Below are 13,830 nucleotides of genomic sequence, written 5' to 3' on the forward strand. Positions count from 1 at the left end.
ACTAGTAGAATTTATTTCTCTAAAGTTATTAGCAGATATCTCCATTTCCTCCCCCAAACACATCTTTTTTTTAAACATCTGATGAATGCCAGAATATCTTCCAGCAGTTTCTCCTAGGTTGAAGGCTCAGCCTACAGATCTGCCCCGCTTTGTCCAAGTGCATTATCCCCACCCCAGTCTCTTTACTCGGTGCTATGCTTCCAAATGTCACCATAATAGACTGAATGGGTCACTTCTCAGCACATAAACCTCCAACACTCAATCTTCCTTGTCAGTTTATTCCTTTTTTTTGCAGTACTTCCATGCAACATGAAAAAAAAAAATGTAGGCTAAAGCTTCCACTCAGCTATGTACATCATTCCTCAAGTCACCTGGGGTTATAACCATGGATTTATCAAGAGGAATTTGCCACTGTCTTTCCCTCTTTGAGGAGAAAAACCTGGCTATGAGAAAAAAAGTTCATGAAGAGTGAGAACAATGCAAGGCATAAAGCAGGACTCCTCTGTGGCTGCCTTCATCACATCCCTCTCCCAACACACCTCCGACCTGCATGCAAAAACCCCAACATTCTCCACCTGAAAACCTGCCATGCCACTGGCAATTGATCATAACTCAACAATCTCTAACAGACGAGGCCCAAAACCCAAGCCTGAAGACCTTCTGTCAGATCTAATTCCAGCTCCCCACTCAGCTGGGCACTGACAAGGTCATCTCTTGACACCACCACAGTAAAAGTAAAGCAGATTTGATCACCACCAGAGGGGTAGCTTAAAAGTTTTACTCTGTGTTGGGTCATACACACCTCCCAGTGGCACAGAGCACCCAGTATGGGGAAACTAAATGGGACAAGAGAAGATTTTCCTCTTCCTATTTTTGCTGAGGTGTCAGAAATAGCAAAAGAGAGCAGGTACCTACAGGACACCTGCTAAAACCCCTGTTCTGCAAGAACTAGCAGACAGATCCTGGTTTCTAGATAAAGCATACTCTGTCAAAAAGCCTAATTCCAAATTCATTGTTGGATTTTTGTAGGGGTAAATCCTGTAACCTTGAATGACTGGATGGATGTGTGTTTTATGTAACTCTACAGTTTGACCTCTGGAAGAGGGGGGGGAAACAGGGGGAATAATTTCCAACTGAAATGGATCAATATTTTTCCCCCCTTTATTACCACAAAACTAAGAGAATTAAAAAAAAAATAAATATGTATGGACCATAGTTATCTTAATAAAATAAGCTACATGTGACAAATGGATTTGAGGGTAGGCAGCATGCAGGAGCCAGTGACCTAGATATTGTCACTGCAATGCTTCAAAAGCCTTCTATTTCTAACTTTGAGGGGGGAAAAAAAACAGGGCAATATGTCCACCAGATCTTGGTTTGGAATTCTGTAACATATGTGAAACCTATTGCAGAAAAGTGGGAAATACTTAACAGTTGGATAAACCACATTTGAAATTCATCCCAGCTAAGTTTATGCAAGAAAAAAGAGCAACAGAAACCAATGTGGTTAAGCAGTACTATAAAGAGCAATATAACGGCTAAGCAGAAGGCTTTTAAAAAATATAAACAATCTGGTACGGCCAGCAACTTGGAAAACTATATTTAAAAAGGAAGCACACATTGAAAGCAAAGCAAAGCAAACACAAATCATGAAGGAAGGAAGAGGGAATTTCACTCGACCAAAGAATCCGATACTGGTTTGCAACATGGAGTGCTAGGGAACAGCTTCACAAATGGAAAAGTAGAGTTTTAAAGACCTACACTTAGCAATTTAGGGAGAAGAACTGATTAAAAAAATAAATAATATCATGTATTATGTAGAGTCAGGTAACAAATGAGGAACAAGCTGCTCACCCTCCCTGCCTGCCTGACACCAGGGCCACACTGCACCTTCTACAGGCACCTTCCCATTACTTTCAGAATTCCTTGTGGGACAGGTCTGATCATTTCTCACTGAAAACATTTCCTTACGTGACACCTCAGGTACAGACATGGCCAAGGAGAAATGCCAGCAAGTAACTACACTGGATGTTTGGTGCTGTAGGTTAAAGGCCACAAAGCTCAAGATCTTGCCTAACATTTATGAACAAGATACCATAAAACCCAATTCCAGCTGAGAAGCAGCAGGTATTGAGCTGATACAGAATGAGATACTAATTCTTCAAGCTATGTCAGTTAATCAGCCCCAAACCCAAACTATTTTTTCTTCCTGAATTGCCCACAAGTTTCATTTATTTAAACCAAATAGTAGGTATAGAATCACAACCCACAAGCATTAGAAGACAGACTTTTCATAATTTTGTGACTTCATCTTGTAAGACAGTCCAATTTTTGTAAAAATGTAACATGGCCAATGCATTCTTTCTGCAAGCAAGCATGTATTAAGGAGTAAGCAGTATTAAATTTGAGATTTCAAACCTGAGTGCTGTGTAACACTCAGAGATATACATGCTTCCCAACCCCTGCAACACTCTTAAGTAGGTGTCACACTGTACAGAGAGAAGCATATTGGAGAGTCCTTTAGGGTGCAACAAAAGCAGGAGACCATGTCTCAATATCATTCTCCACACCTTTGAAATCAAAAAGGTTCCAGTGAACAGCAAATAGAAACCCAGACTCAGAGGTGTTCCAGTGGTGGCCTGATTACTGGAAGGATTGAAAGCCTGGAAGTTTTTATTCCACTGATTCAACACTGGCTAATAAACTTGCTGGCCAAGAATATTCCCCATTCAATGGCCCTTGCAAAAAGTGAGTCACCACCTGGAGCACATTTTGAGAAAGAACAAGCAAGACCATTATTGTTCCCCTTGTCCCAAAGTCCCATTGATTCAGGGCAGACACAGGTCACCCTGCTTAAGCCACAGATAACTGAAGAACTCTCTCCAGGGTTTCTACTTTGACCCACTTCAACAAATGTGTTGGGGGTGGCAGGGAAGCACTGGGAAGAGAGGAGACAAGTCTTACGCTCTTAAGTGCAAGAGTCACTATAAGCAATCCTCAGAAAACAAGCAGTAAAAGGTTTCTTTCATGCAGTATTGAAAAAAAAAAATATCTACAACTACGAGGGTCAATCTGCTCTCCACTGTAACAACAGTGAAGTGAATATTCCACTGATTCAACACTGGCTAATAAACTTGCTGGCCAAGAATATTCCCCATTCAATGGCCCTTGCAAAAAGTGAGTCACCACCTGGAGCACATTTTGAGAAAGAACAAGCAAGACCATTATTGTTCCCCTTGTCCCAAAGTCCCATTGATTCAGGGCAGACACAGGTCACCCTGCTTAAGCCACAGATAACTGAAGAACTCTCTCCAGGGTTTCTACTTTGACCCACTTCAACAAATGTGTTGGGGGTGGCAGGGAAGCACTGGGAAGAGAGGAGACAAGTCTTACGCTCTTAAGTGCAAGAGTCACTATAAGCAATCCTCAGAAAACAAGCAGTAAAAGGTTTCTTTCATGCAGTATTGAAAAAAAAAAAAAATCTAAAACTACGAGGGTCAATCTGCTCTCCACTGTAACAACAGTGAAATGAATTTATCTGCCTCTGATGCAGGCATTTCCAGCTTCTGTCAGGCTCCCCAGGAGCCATCCCTGCTCACTCTGACAGTGATGGCACAGCCCTGCACGGAGCCACCACAGGAAAGCAAGCCTGCCAAAACCAGATCCCACCACTCCCCTCCAACTTCTGCTGCACCACACCAGCTCCCTCTCCAGGCCTCCCATGTGGCTCCAGGGTGTTGTACCATTCCAACGAGGAGGAGGAAAAACACAGCTAGAGTGAGGGGGCTGGTGGAATCCCCCTTTTCTGCACCAACTTGCAATTAGGTTGACCCCAGGTAATTACAAAGCTCTGGCCTCATTGCAGGCAGGCTTCAAGGTTGTTTTCTGTTACAGCTGACATGTCTTTCCCCCACAAGATGCATACCTTGATAATCACCTAGCCAGCAGGTCTGCACTGCTCTGACAGCTGGAGGGTGAGAACACCGGTGTCCTCCTTCCCTTCTTGCAACAGGAACCTTCAAACCCATCCTTCTGCTTCCCAAACCCTGCAAGCAGCTCACTGACCCCTCTGGAAGTTGAGTCCCGTGGGCTCTCCAAAAACTACACATTTGGGAAAAATATTCTAGACAGAAATAGGGCTTTCTGGGATATTTATGAAGTCTCTGTTCCCCCAGCCAAGCGGTGGAGGAAGATGAGAACCCCATGGTATGAAGGCTGCTCACTCCTGCCCTGCTCCACTTAAGTAACTTAAACTAGACCAAAAAGAATTTGTGTGAAAAGCAAAGGCAGGGCAAGAAGGGCACCTCTGCAGAAGAAAATGGGATACCTAGAAAATGTGAATTTGGGAGCGTAACAGTGGGAAAGGTACATGGGTCTCTCACCAGGAGGGAAGGGAGGAAACAGCAAAGTCAGAATCATCAGGTCTGGCCTGAAGAGGAGTGACAGAGGCAGAGGCTCTGCAGGTCCCTGTCCTCTCCCAGCAGTGAGAGAAGGGCCCTGAGAGAAGGTGCCTGAACATGAGGGTGTTGAGGATGGACACTCCACAGCCATGCTGCTTCCTTTTCATTCCAAGTAGTGCAAGTGGAATAAACAATACAAGCCAGTGTTTCTCTGCACTCTGGCCAACACCATTCCCACACCAGCTCTCACAGGTCCCTGTTCTGCCCCACCCTCACCGTGGATGAACTTGTACTTTATCACCCATCTCAGACACCCACCACCAGTACTCATCACCCATCTCAGACATGCACTTCTAACAACTACAGCCACTGCCCCCACATGGGCATTTCAGAAGCCAAGAAAACAACACCCTTCAGCATCCCAACCCCCCAAAAGCTGCTCTAACATAATCACTAGAATTTGGTTGCTGCTTAGAACCACTACTTCTATGTTTCATATGGAAAAAGTTACAAAAAGCTTCAATAATCATCTGCAAGTACTGTAATGTAATTGTATCTCCAAATTGTGTTATTCTCCCATTGTAAAATGCTTAATCCCTGCTGTGTTTACCACAAAGCTCTTACACTGGAGAAAGAATCATCTATCACAACTTCAAGACAGACTGATTTTTCTCTGGTAGCCTTCTAGGCAGGGACACGATGCCTGGGCTGGGCCTTCAAAAGCCTTCATTGTGGCTGCAGATGTTAACAGCACATTCTCACCATAAACCTCATTTTACTCATTACAAGGATAGACACAAATCACAACTGCATGTAGATGAGGAATTTTCTACCACTAAATGTAGTAGTAACCATTTCCCCTGAAGTCTTGCTTCTCTGTATTTAAGGTATTACCCTTTATCATCATTTCAATCAGTTACCCACTCTACATGACAATCTGCTACTGAAAGGAGTTTTCAGTAGCCCTATTTTTGTTTACACCCTCGAGATCTCAAGATTGCATTTGTCAGATCTATCACAGCTCTCAGTGCAGCTTTTTGCAATTTTTAATTTCCTATTAAAGGAAAACCTCTCAGTGCAATGATGACACCAATGTAGAAGTTTCCGGCAAACTCCTGGCACCTGCACAGCCCACTTGTTGTGGGGAAATCTCACATTCCCCTGATGCATCAGGTAATCTACATTTGATCTTCAAAAACCCAACATTTTTACCTGTTCAGAGCCTATGTACTGACCATGTAAGTATTTCAGAAACGTTTCAGAAGTGATAAACTGCTCTGCGAGCTTGATGTGTTTCTCTGGAAGAACAAACACACACCCTAGCTTGATAAAGCTCTAGATTAGAAAATAACCACCAAGCTGATACTGGGAAATTTGTTAATGTCTACTTTGATTATAAAAAACAATTCCCACCTGAAAGAACTCAGAAAGGTAAGACAGACTGTGAAAGGGCTGGTGTCTGCCTTGCTGCAAAGCCCCTTTTTAATACCAGCACAAGGAAAGATCACAGTCCAACACTAAGAACCAGAGTCCCCAAACCAGCAGTGAATGACAAAGAAACCAAAAACTATAAAGCATTAAACAAGGCATCTTTCTGAAGAAGCATTTTGCCATTTGGCAAACTGATGCCTCTACCTTTCACACAGAATTAGTTAGGAAATTTCAATAAACACATCTTATTTCCGCGTACTCAAGTAATTTGACTCCAAGTAGGCTTTTAAACAAGCTTTAACTGGAACAAAATTTGTGCTCTACGTAATGCTTTTGGACAGTGAGTCACTGTGTGTGGTGGCCACTGCAGAGAGAGAACAAAATCGGAGGTGCTGATGTGGCTATCAGTAAGATATCTTAACTAACAGGTTCTTAAAAAAACAAAACACAAGTAAAAACATCTTTTAAAGTGTCTTGTGGCTTGATCTGTCCACATTAACACCAGCCACTACCACAAACATAGGAAAGCCTACAAAAAAACATCTTGCAAGAGGGGAAAGCCAGTACTGGCTTTCCAAAAGAGCTACTATCAGCATAAACCAGCTGCATAAATATCTACATCAGCAACAAATGCACTACTAGGCGAAAAGTGCCCCAGCCAACACAGTATTATTGTGCCCTTCTTCTACACATTGAATTCAAAACCGTTTAGAAAATGCAAAGAAAGGGACACTGTCTATAGCTACAAAGACTTTAATGCCAAAGGCCTGTAGGGTCTACTTAACAAGCCTTTCCACTCACTCAGGAAAATAAGAAAACATTGCTGGTTTGATTCAAAAGGCAGTTTTCAGGTCCAATGTGCAGCACCCAGGCTGGGTCTCCACTACTGGGGACTGTGGCACCGCTCGGCATGGGCTCTGATTTCTCTCCAGAAATGAGGTTTAGGTTTCACTCAGTGTTCTCAGTCCTAACACCAAAGCTTCTCTCCTCCCTCTTCATGCTCCTCAGCTTCTACACCAGACTGTTAGTCATCTCTGTCTCATTCCCACCAAGTCTACTTTCACCTCATCACCACCACACAGCAGTAAGCATTCACCTCAAATGTCTGGCAAGCTAAAAACCAGCTGGACAGTGTCACCCAGACCCGAGCAGCACTCACTGCTCTCCACATCTCAGCCTGTTCCCCTCCACGCCTTCTTTAAAGTCATTGTCACTCAGACACTCTCCAGCCCTCACCACCATGTTACAGAACCACCACCTTCCAACACCTCAGCCAAAGACCTGGCAGTTTGGTTTCAGTACCTGAAAAAAAGAAAACACAAAACAACCACCCCTTCAGCAAACCTACTCCATCAGTGCAAACAAACAAACAAAAAAAAACACAAAACAAACCACCACCCCTTCAGCAAACCTACTCCATCAGTGACTTAACACTCTGCTAGGCTTTGCATTTCAGTTCATCACACTTCCAAAGGACATAAGTTTCCTAAAAAGCACATGCACGTGTCTGCTGGGGAAAGGGCTTCTCCTTTCAGTTTGAAAACGCAGCACATCCACTCCAGCTTGCTGCAGCCTCCTCCTGGGGATGGGGGGGCTGCTTCCCACTTCCCTGGCTTCCCACACATTCATTTTCACACTCCTCTGCTTCAAAACAGAAGTTAAAACTAGTTGCTTCAATAGCTAAAACAGAAAAAGACCAGAAAGTAATGAATTGGTTGAACTGTCAGCGCGGCGAGGCTCGGCAGCAGGCAGGGCTGGCAGGCAGGGCAGGCAGGCAGGCAGCAAGGGGACCAAGAGCTGCTCCAGCTCAGAGCAGTCTGCTCACCCATCATCCCCAGCCACGAAGCAAGTGACACCCCACCCTGCATGACAGCCCTGCAAATCCCTGCTCTCTGCAGCTGAGGGCTCTCTCTCTACCTGAGAAAATTCAGCTAGCTCATCACATACCTGCTGGTTAATTGCTCTGAAAGAAATAGAAAAAAAAAAAAAATGCCCCTGCTTAATATTTGTGACTTTCATGGCAGCTACAGGGTGGTGGGGAATCAAACTACATCATCTTCTGCCAAATAAAATAAATTACAGGAAACCAAAGGAAATCCACTGTTGCTTGCAAAGACTTTGCCTAGGCAAGACACAAAGTAAATTACTTTTTTTTTTTACCATCTATCTCACTAGCAAATCAAAAGCTGCCCAAGATGCAGTGCCAGCAGCCATCCTCACCATAGTTCTCACCACACTAAAGCAGACAAATTACCCCTTCTGTCAAGTGGCCACAGTGAACACAACAACCACAGCACCGAGATCACCCCGTGGGTCCCCACTGCCCTTCCCCCTTGTCCCTGCCCTGAGGAACACAGGGTTTGGGGCAGAAGGGGTCCCCCCCATCCCCTTCTCAGCCCTGGGGGCTGATAGAACTACGTAGGAAGGACAGCAATTTAAAAAAAAAACAAAACAGCCAAATCACCTTTCTGGTACCAGCAAATCATCAGATTTTAGCTAGGAGGTGCACAGGATCATGCCCCATTAAACACTATTTTTTTTAGATAAGTTTCAAAAGAGCTTTGGCCCTTAAAAAAAAACAAAAACAACAACAACAAAAAAAAAACAACCCAATACAATTAACTGCTGAGCAGTTATAAAATATTCAATGGACTTTGTTACCATCTGTTTCAAGCCACTCAAGCAGCAGCCACCCTGTAGAGGTGGGAAGGGATAAGACTGCCATTTTGTAACAAAACCATCACTCCCTTCAGTTCAGCTCACATCTAACTTCCAACCACCATCAGATTTGTGAGTTACATTAAATAATTCTTTTGCCTGGGGATCAAAGCAAAACGTGGTCTTAAAAGAGTGGTTTAAATACCAAAAAGTTGACTGACTAACTAAGCTCTGTTACATCACTTAAAGTATTTAGTTACTCTCCTTTTCAGGCTCAGCTCTGCTAGCAAATGAAGCATGACCAGGCTTTAAGCAAGACACAGACTGCAACACAGACCAGGATTTATAACTTGCTACAAAGGTTGCCACCAATAAATCAATAATACACACACAGAGTCTTGTGTGAGTGCTGGAAACCTACTGCTTAAAACATATCTATGTGTCTACTCAAGCTTTTTTGTTTTTATTCTAAATGGAAACAAACTCATTGGTCACATTTCATTTAAATTCACCCAAGTTCTAACTACACTCAATGTGATTTAGAACAGAAATTCACAAGTATTTTTCCTTTGACAACATGTTATTAATTTCATATTTAGGTATTTATTTTTTTTTATATATGTTTCACCATTAGGGACAGATCAACTGTCCATACTGAAGCCTCTCACAACAACCACTCAATAACCCTTCAGTCTCCAAATGCAATCACTAATCTGAAAGCTACTTAAGCTCCTTCCTAACATTTGGACATTAAATATTTACCAACAAACACATGAACACCTGAAAAAGCAACCTAAAAATATTTTTAAAACTACACCCCAAGAAAGTAATTCCTTGAAAGACAGGGAAATATTACGATGGACTTGAACTACCACAACACCTCATGTTTCACTCCCTTCTCATGTTTTTGGGCACTGCAGAATTGCTGTAATGATGAATAAACTATCCTACCATAGCAAACACAGTTTGGGCTACTTTCAACTTGGAGCTTCTTGCTATTAGATTAAAAACCTGAACAACAGGCATGTGCACTAAGGAAAATCTACAAAATACATCTTTAAAATGTGACCACCCCTGTAGGAGGCTTCATTTCACCTGCCACTTTGACTGCTGATCAAGGGACATGTTTTCCTTCACTGCTGGTCCTTCCTCCACTGCAGAAAAGCCATGACCCTTCTCCGTGGCCAAAGAGGCACCAGGCACTGGACAGGGACTGCAGCATTTGGAAGGGGAAGTTGGATGGGGAACTTGTATTAATAAGTAGTAAGAAATACAAGATCAGAAGAAACTTACTGACCAATGAAATTGTTGTTTGACAAACAATTTAAGCAGGAAGAGTATTTGGCAGAGAGCTTTCAGGGAATGGTCCTTGACTCCTGACTAAAATGCTTCCTCTGAGTTTGTTGACTTTCTGGACATGTTGTTGGTTTTCTGCATTTTCCCATGAGGGGAAAAAAAAAAGCAGCTTTTTCTGAGAAGTTGCCTGTGAATGCAATTGGTGGATGCTTTCTAAAAAAATTACAGATATAAATAGGAAACAAGAAAGCAATGTCTTCTTTATTTAGGTTTTTGCTACTACTAAGGCCCATTTAGGCTTCCTTAGTACCCTTCAGATCTAAATCCTAAATATCAACTCAGCTTGGCATGACAAAACACAACAGAGTAAATGTATGTCTGGTGTTTAGAACCAATGCAAGCAGAACATTTTTTTTACAATTAAAGAGAATACCAGTTTTTGAAGCCTTAAGAAATGTTTAAAGGTTTCCTATTTTACCTGGACAATGACAGTGTAAGTATCAGACCTTACACTGAATTGCAACCAAGAGGCAGGGGTGGTGGAGAGCAGAATGCCTGTTCTAGAGAGGTGCTTCCCAACAACATGTTGCAGGACTTAGTTAAGATCATTTTCTATGACATGAAAAGGAAAATAGCAGAATTGACTCATGAAGTAAAATTAGCTGATGTACAGTCACAAGGAGGCTGGCTGGGAGGTGACAGCAGGCATAACAGCATATAACAAAAATAACATGCTTAATGTTAATAATGTTGCAAGATAGTTCAGAACAAGAAGCACCAGTCTCTGTACAGTATTTTTAACATGGACCATCCTTTTATTTTTAAAATCAACATTTCTAGTAACAATCTAAACCTTATATCAGACATTATTATAATGGTCTTCTAGAGATGATGCATCTATGAAGACATACACTAAATATTTTAAAAATACTGCAAATCTGGCATTCAGAATCACCAAAAGGCAGCCTACCAGGATGAGCACCAAACCCTCTACTTGCTCCACGAACACAACTAAGGTAGCCAGTACAACCAAAACACTTTTTTAACCATAAAAAAAACTTCTTTGGTGATAATTTATAGAATTCCTCCACTATTCACTGTGACAAATCACACTAAAATGAAAACAACAGATTTAGCAGTAGTGGCACTGTCAACCTTGCTATGATACACTGTCACTAAAGAGTTCTTAATTTTGGCTATCAAATACAATTTCAATTTCTTGCACTCTAGAGCAGTAAAAACAATTCTGTGCAGACTCTGTGTTTACAATCCCTCAGCAAAGAATGCAGCTGCCTCAATCAATGCTGATTGTCTGTTAATTAGTTCAGCCTTACAGGCTGATGGAACAGATTACTTCATTCCCTTCCCACACAAGAAGGAAACTCTACAAATACAGTAATCTATAATACAGTAATTTTTGCTTCCCAACAATATGGAGAGGTAGATGATGCACTTGGGCTGTAAGTGATCTCTTTACCAAGAAATCATTTAGATTTGTATCTTTTCAAGACACTCAGTCATACAGTGGTTTTCAGGCCATATATATAAAAATACATACTTTTCTCTCCTATAGGAAAACAGATAAAGAGCAGCATATTCTGATACAGTGGGACTATGTCCTCTCTTTCCTACGGGGGCTGAAACCAATTCCAGAGTTATGTCAAGTCCTTTACAAACAAATCAGGCCCTCATGAATAATTTCCTACCTATATCATGTATTTAATCAATATCACATCTTTTAACCAAAACCAGCATTTAAATTTGTGACCAATAGCAGCAAGCTGAGGGTTTATAGTGAACAGCCTGAAGTTGCTATTGGAATTCTCCATGTGCTCTTCAGACAAACTACAGACAAATAGTTCCGTGACCTCCAAGCTGCTCACTCTTGGATTCACTGCTTCTGGTATCTCCATCCTTTTATCTAGAAACTCATGAAGAAAAGCCAAATTTCAGCTTTCACATACACAGACTAGAGCACTGGACACCCTGGCCCAAATGGCAGAGGGCACTTCTGTTGAGAAAACCAGTGAAATGCTAGCAAGCCCTAGGCCTGACAATATGAAAGTTTGATCCAAAAATGCCTCTTTTGAGATGACACAACATGCTACAGGTTATCTCAAACACCAGAAGTTCCACTTGGAGACTGGTTTTCTTTCTCTCTTAGTTTAGATCCTTCTTGATTAGGAAAAAAAGACCATCTATGTATTTAAAAAAGAAAATGCATTTCTGGTACAAACTGAATATGTGATTATTAAGTTCACTGCAGAAGAAGGAAGTGCACAAATATGAAGCCTCACAAAACCATGTCATTATCTGACCACCAGAGCTGGCTTCTGGCAGTGCATCTGGCTGATAAGTACAAAGGATAATCTAAATTTAAAAATATTTCTTATACACAAAAGCATCTACAGACATCTGCTTCACCAGCAGCATCACAGAGAACCTAAAACCTTCCAAATCTCTTCAGAGTTCAGGATTTCTGTACAAAAATAAAAAAGAGTGTAATTTTTGCATCATGAAGACAGCCATCCAAAGCAGATCACTTGAAAACACCTTGCAGAAAATTCTCTGGATTCACAGAAATGGAACTGAGGGGAGAGAGTTTGAAATGCAGAGGTCATCTCATGTTAGAGACGTTAACCTGAACAACAAGGGTACCAAGAACAACCACCATTCAGCTGAGCCTGATCATTTTTCAGCTACCTTTTTTCACTTAACTTTGCCCAAATCATATTTCTGCAATCCTAAGAGCAAAGGTCAAAGCCTGCTTAAATACACCATAGGTTTATTCCACTTTTATTTCTCTCCACTCCTTTTATATTACTGAGGAAAAAGAAATTATCTTGACTTCCCCAAGTTCTTCTTCAGATCAGAATAAAAATGGAGGGGTTTATGGGGGAGATGGTGTGGGGGGTTGTGAGGTTCTTTTTAAGCTTTATTTTGATATTTCTTTGGGATTAATTTTTTGGAGTGGGTTTTAGGATTTCCATTCTGCAAGCTGCCTTACCCACCCAGGCTTGAGAACAACTGGTTGGCTTTGCCTTTAAACACCACACAAGCCACCTTTGCAAAACACGGCATCAAATGCTACATTTACTAACGCAGAGTTCATAATTATTGCTACAACACTCAGACACTTCCTGGGCTTTCACGTGCCAGGGCACAGATGGTTACAACCCTGACAAGTTTCACCACAGTTCCTCCTTGAACTGGTGCCATTTGCTTGGCTGCCTGATGTTGAAACGTCCGCGTTGCAGCTTTTCCCAGGTGGGGAGGAGATGGAGCAGTGTGGGAACACCTGCCCCAGCCAGGGCAGGGCTTCAGGCTCCAGCACAATCCATCCAGGCACACTGAGTGACTTTACACTCCTATGAGAAGAGAATAATTTGGAAAGGGATTGCTAGATGCTATTTGATGTACCACTGCAGATGAAGAATTATCTGTAAACCCCCAGAACGATTTCCAACCATGTCTCTGGTTATATTAATTATGTGCCTATAAATCAATCTCATTTCTGTGCTTCGTGTGCAGCAATATACAGGATTCTGCAGTTGCAGAGGAAGATCTCAGAAGGACTCACCAGTCTCTCCTCAATTTCTATCACTACTCAGTGGGGCACATGCTTTAGACTTCAACTTGTGTAGGTTTGCTGTGGGATGAACTCGAAAATGATTAAAAACTTCTGGGAAAATGCAATGCATGTTCCACCATTCACTTGTTTGGGGCACCACCATGCAAGAAGTTACAAAACAAAACAACCACCTACACACATTCTTATTTTTGTGTAAAAACTCACTTGATTCATTTCTGTCTCTTTCATGCTTTGAATTTTATGTTTCTAGACACACAGATTATGCCCTGGAAAATTGTCTGGGAAAGAAGAGGAGAAGAACCTACAGTATGAGGTCATGAATTATAATTTGAAAGACAGTTTCTTCTGGCCTAAACAATAATAGAAATAGCAAAAATAACCAACAATTAAACTAGAAATAACCCCAAGAGGCAGACTCCTCCTTGCCCATCTCTTCATGAGGACTGCAGCATT

Source organism: Chaetura pelagica, unplaced genomic scaffold, assembly GCF_000747805.2.
Source record: "Chaetura pelagica isolate M959 unplaced genomic scaffold, ChaPel_1.0 scaffold49, whole genome shotgun sequence".
In the NCBI taxonomy this organism is placed as follows: domain Eukaryota; kingdom Metazoa; phylum Chordata; class Aves; order Apodiformes; family Apodidae; genus Chaetura; species Chaetura pelagica.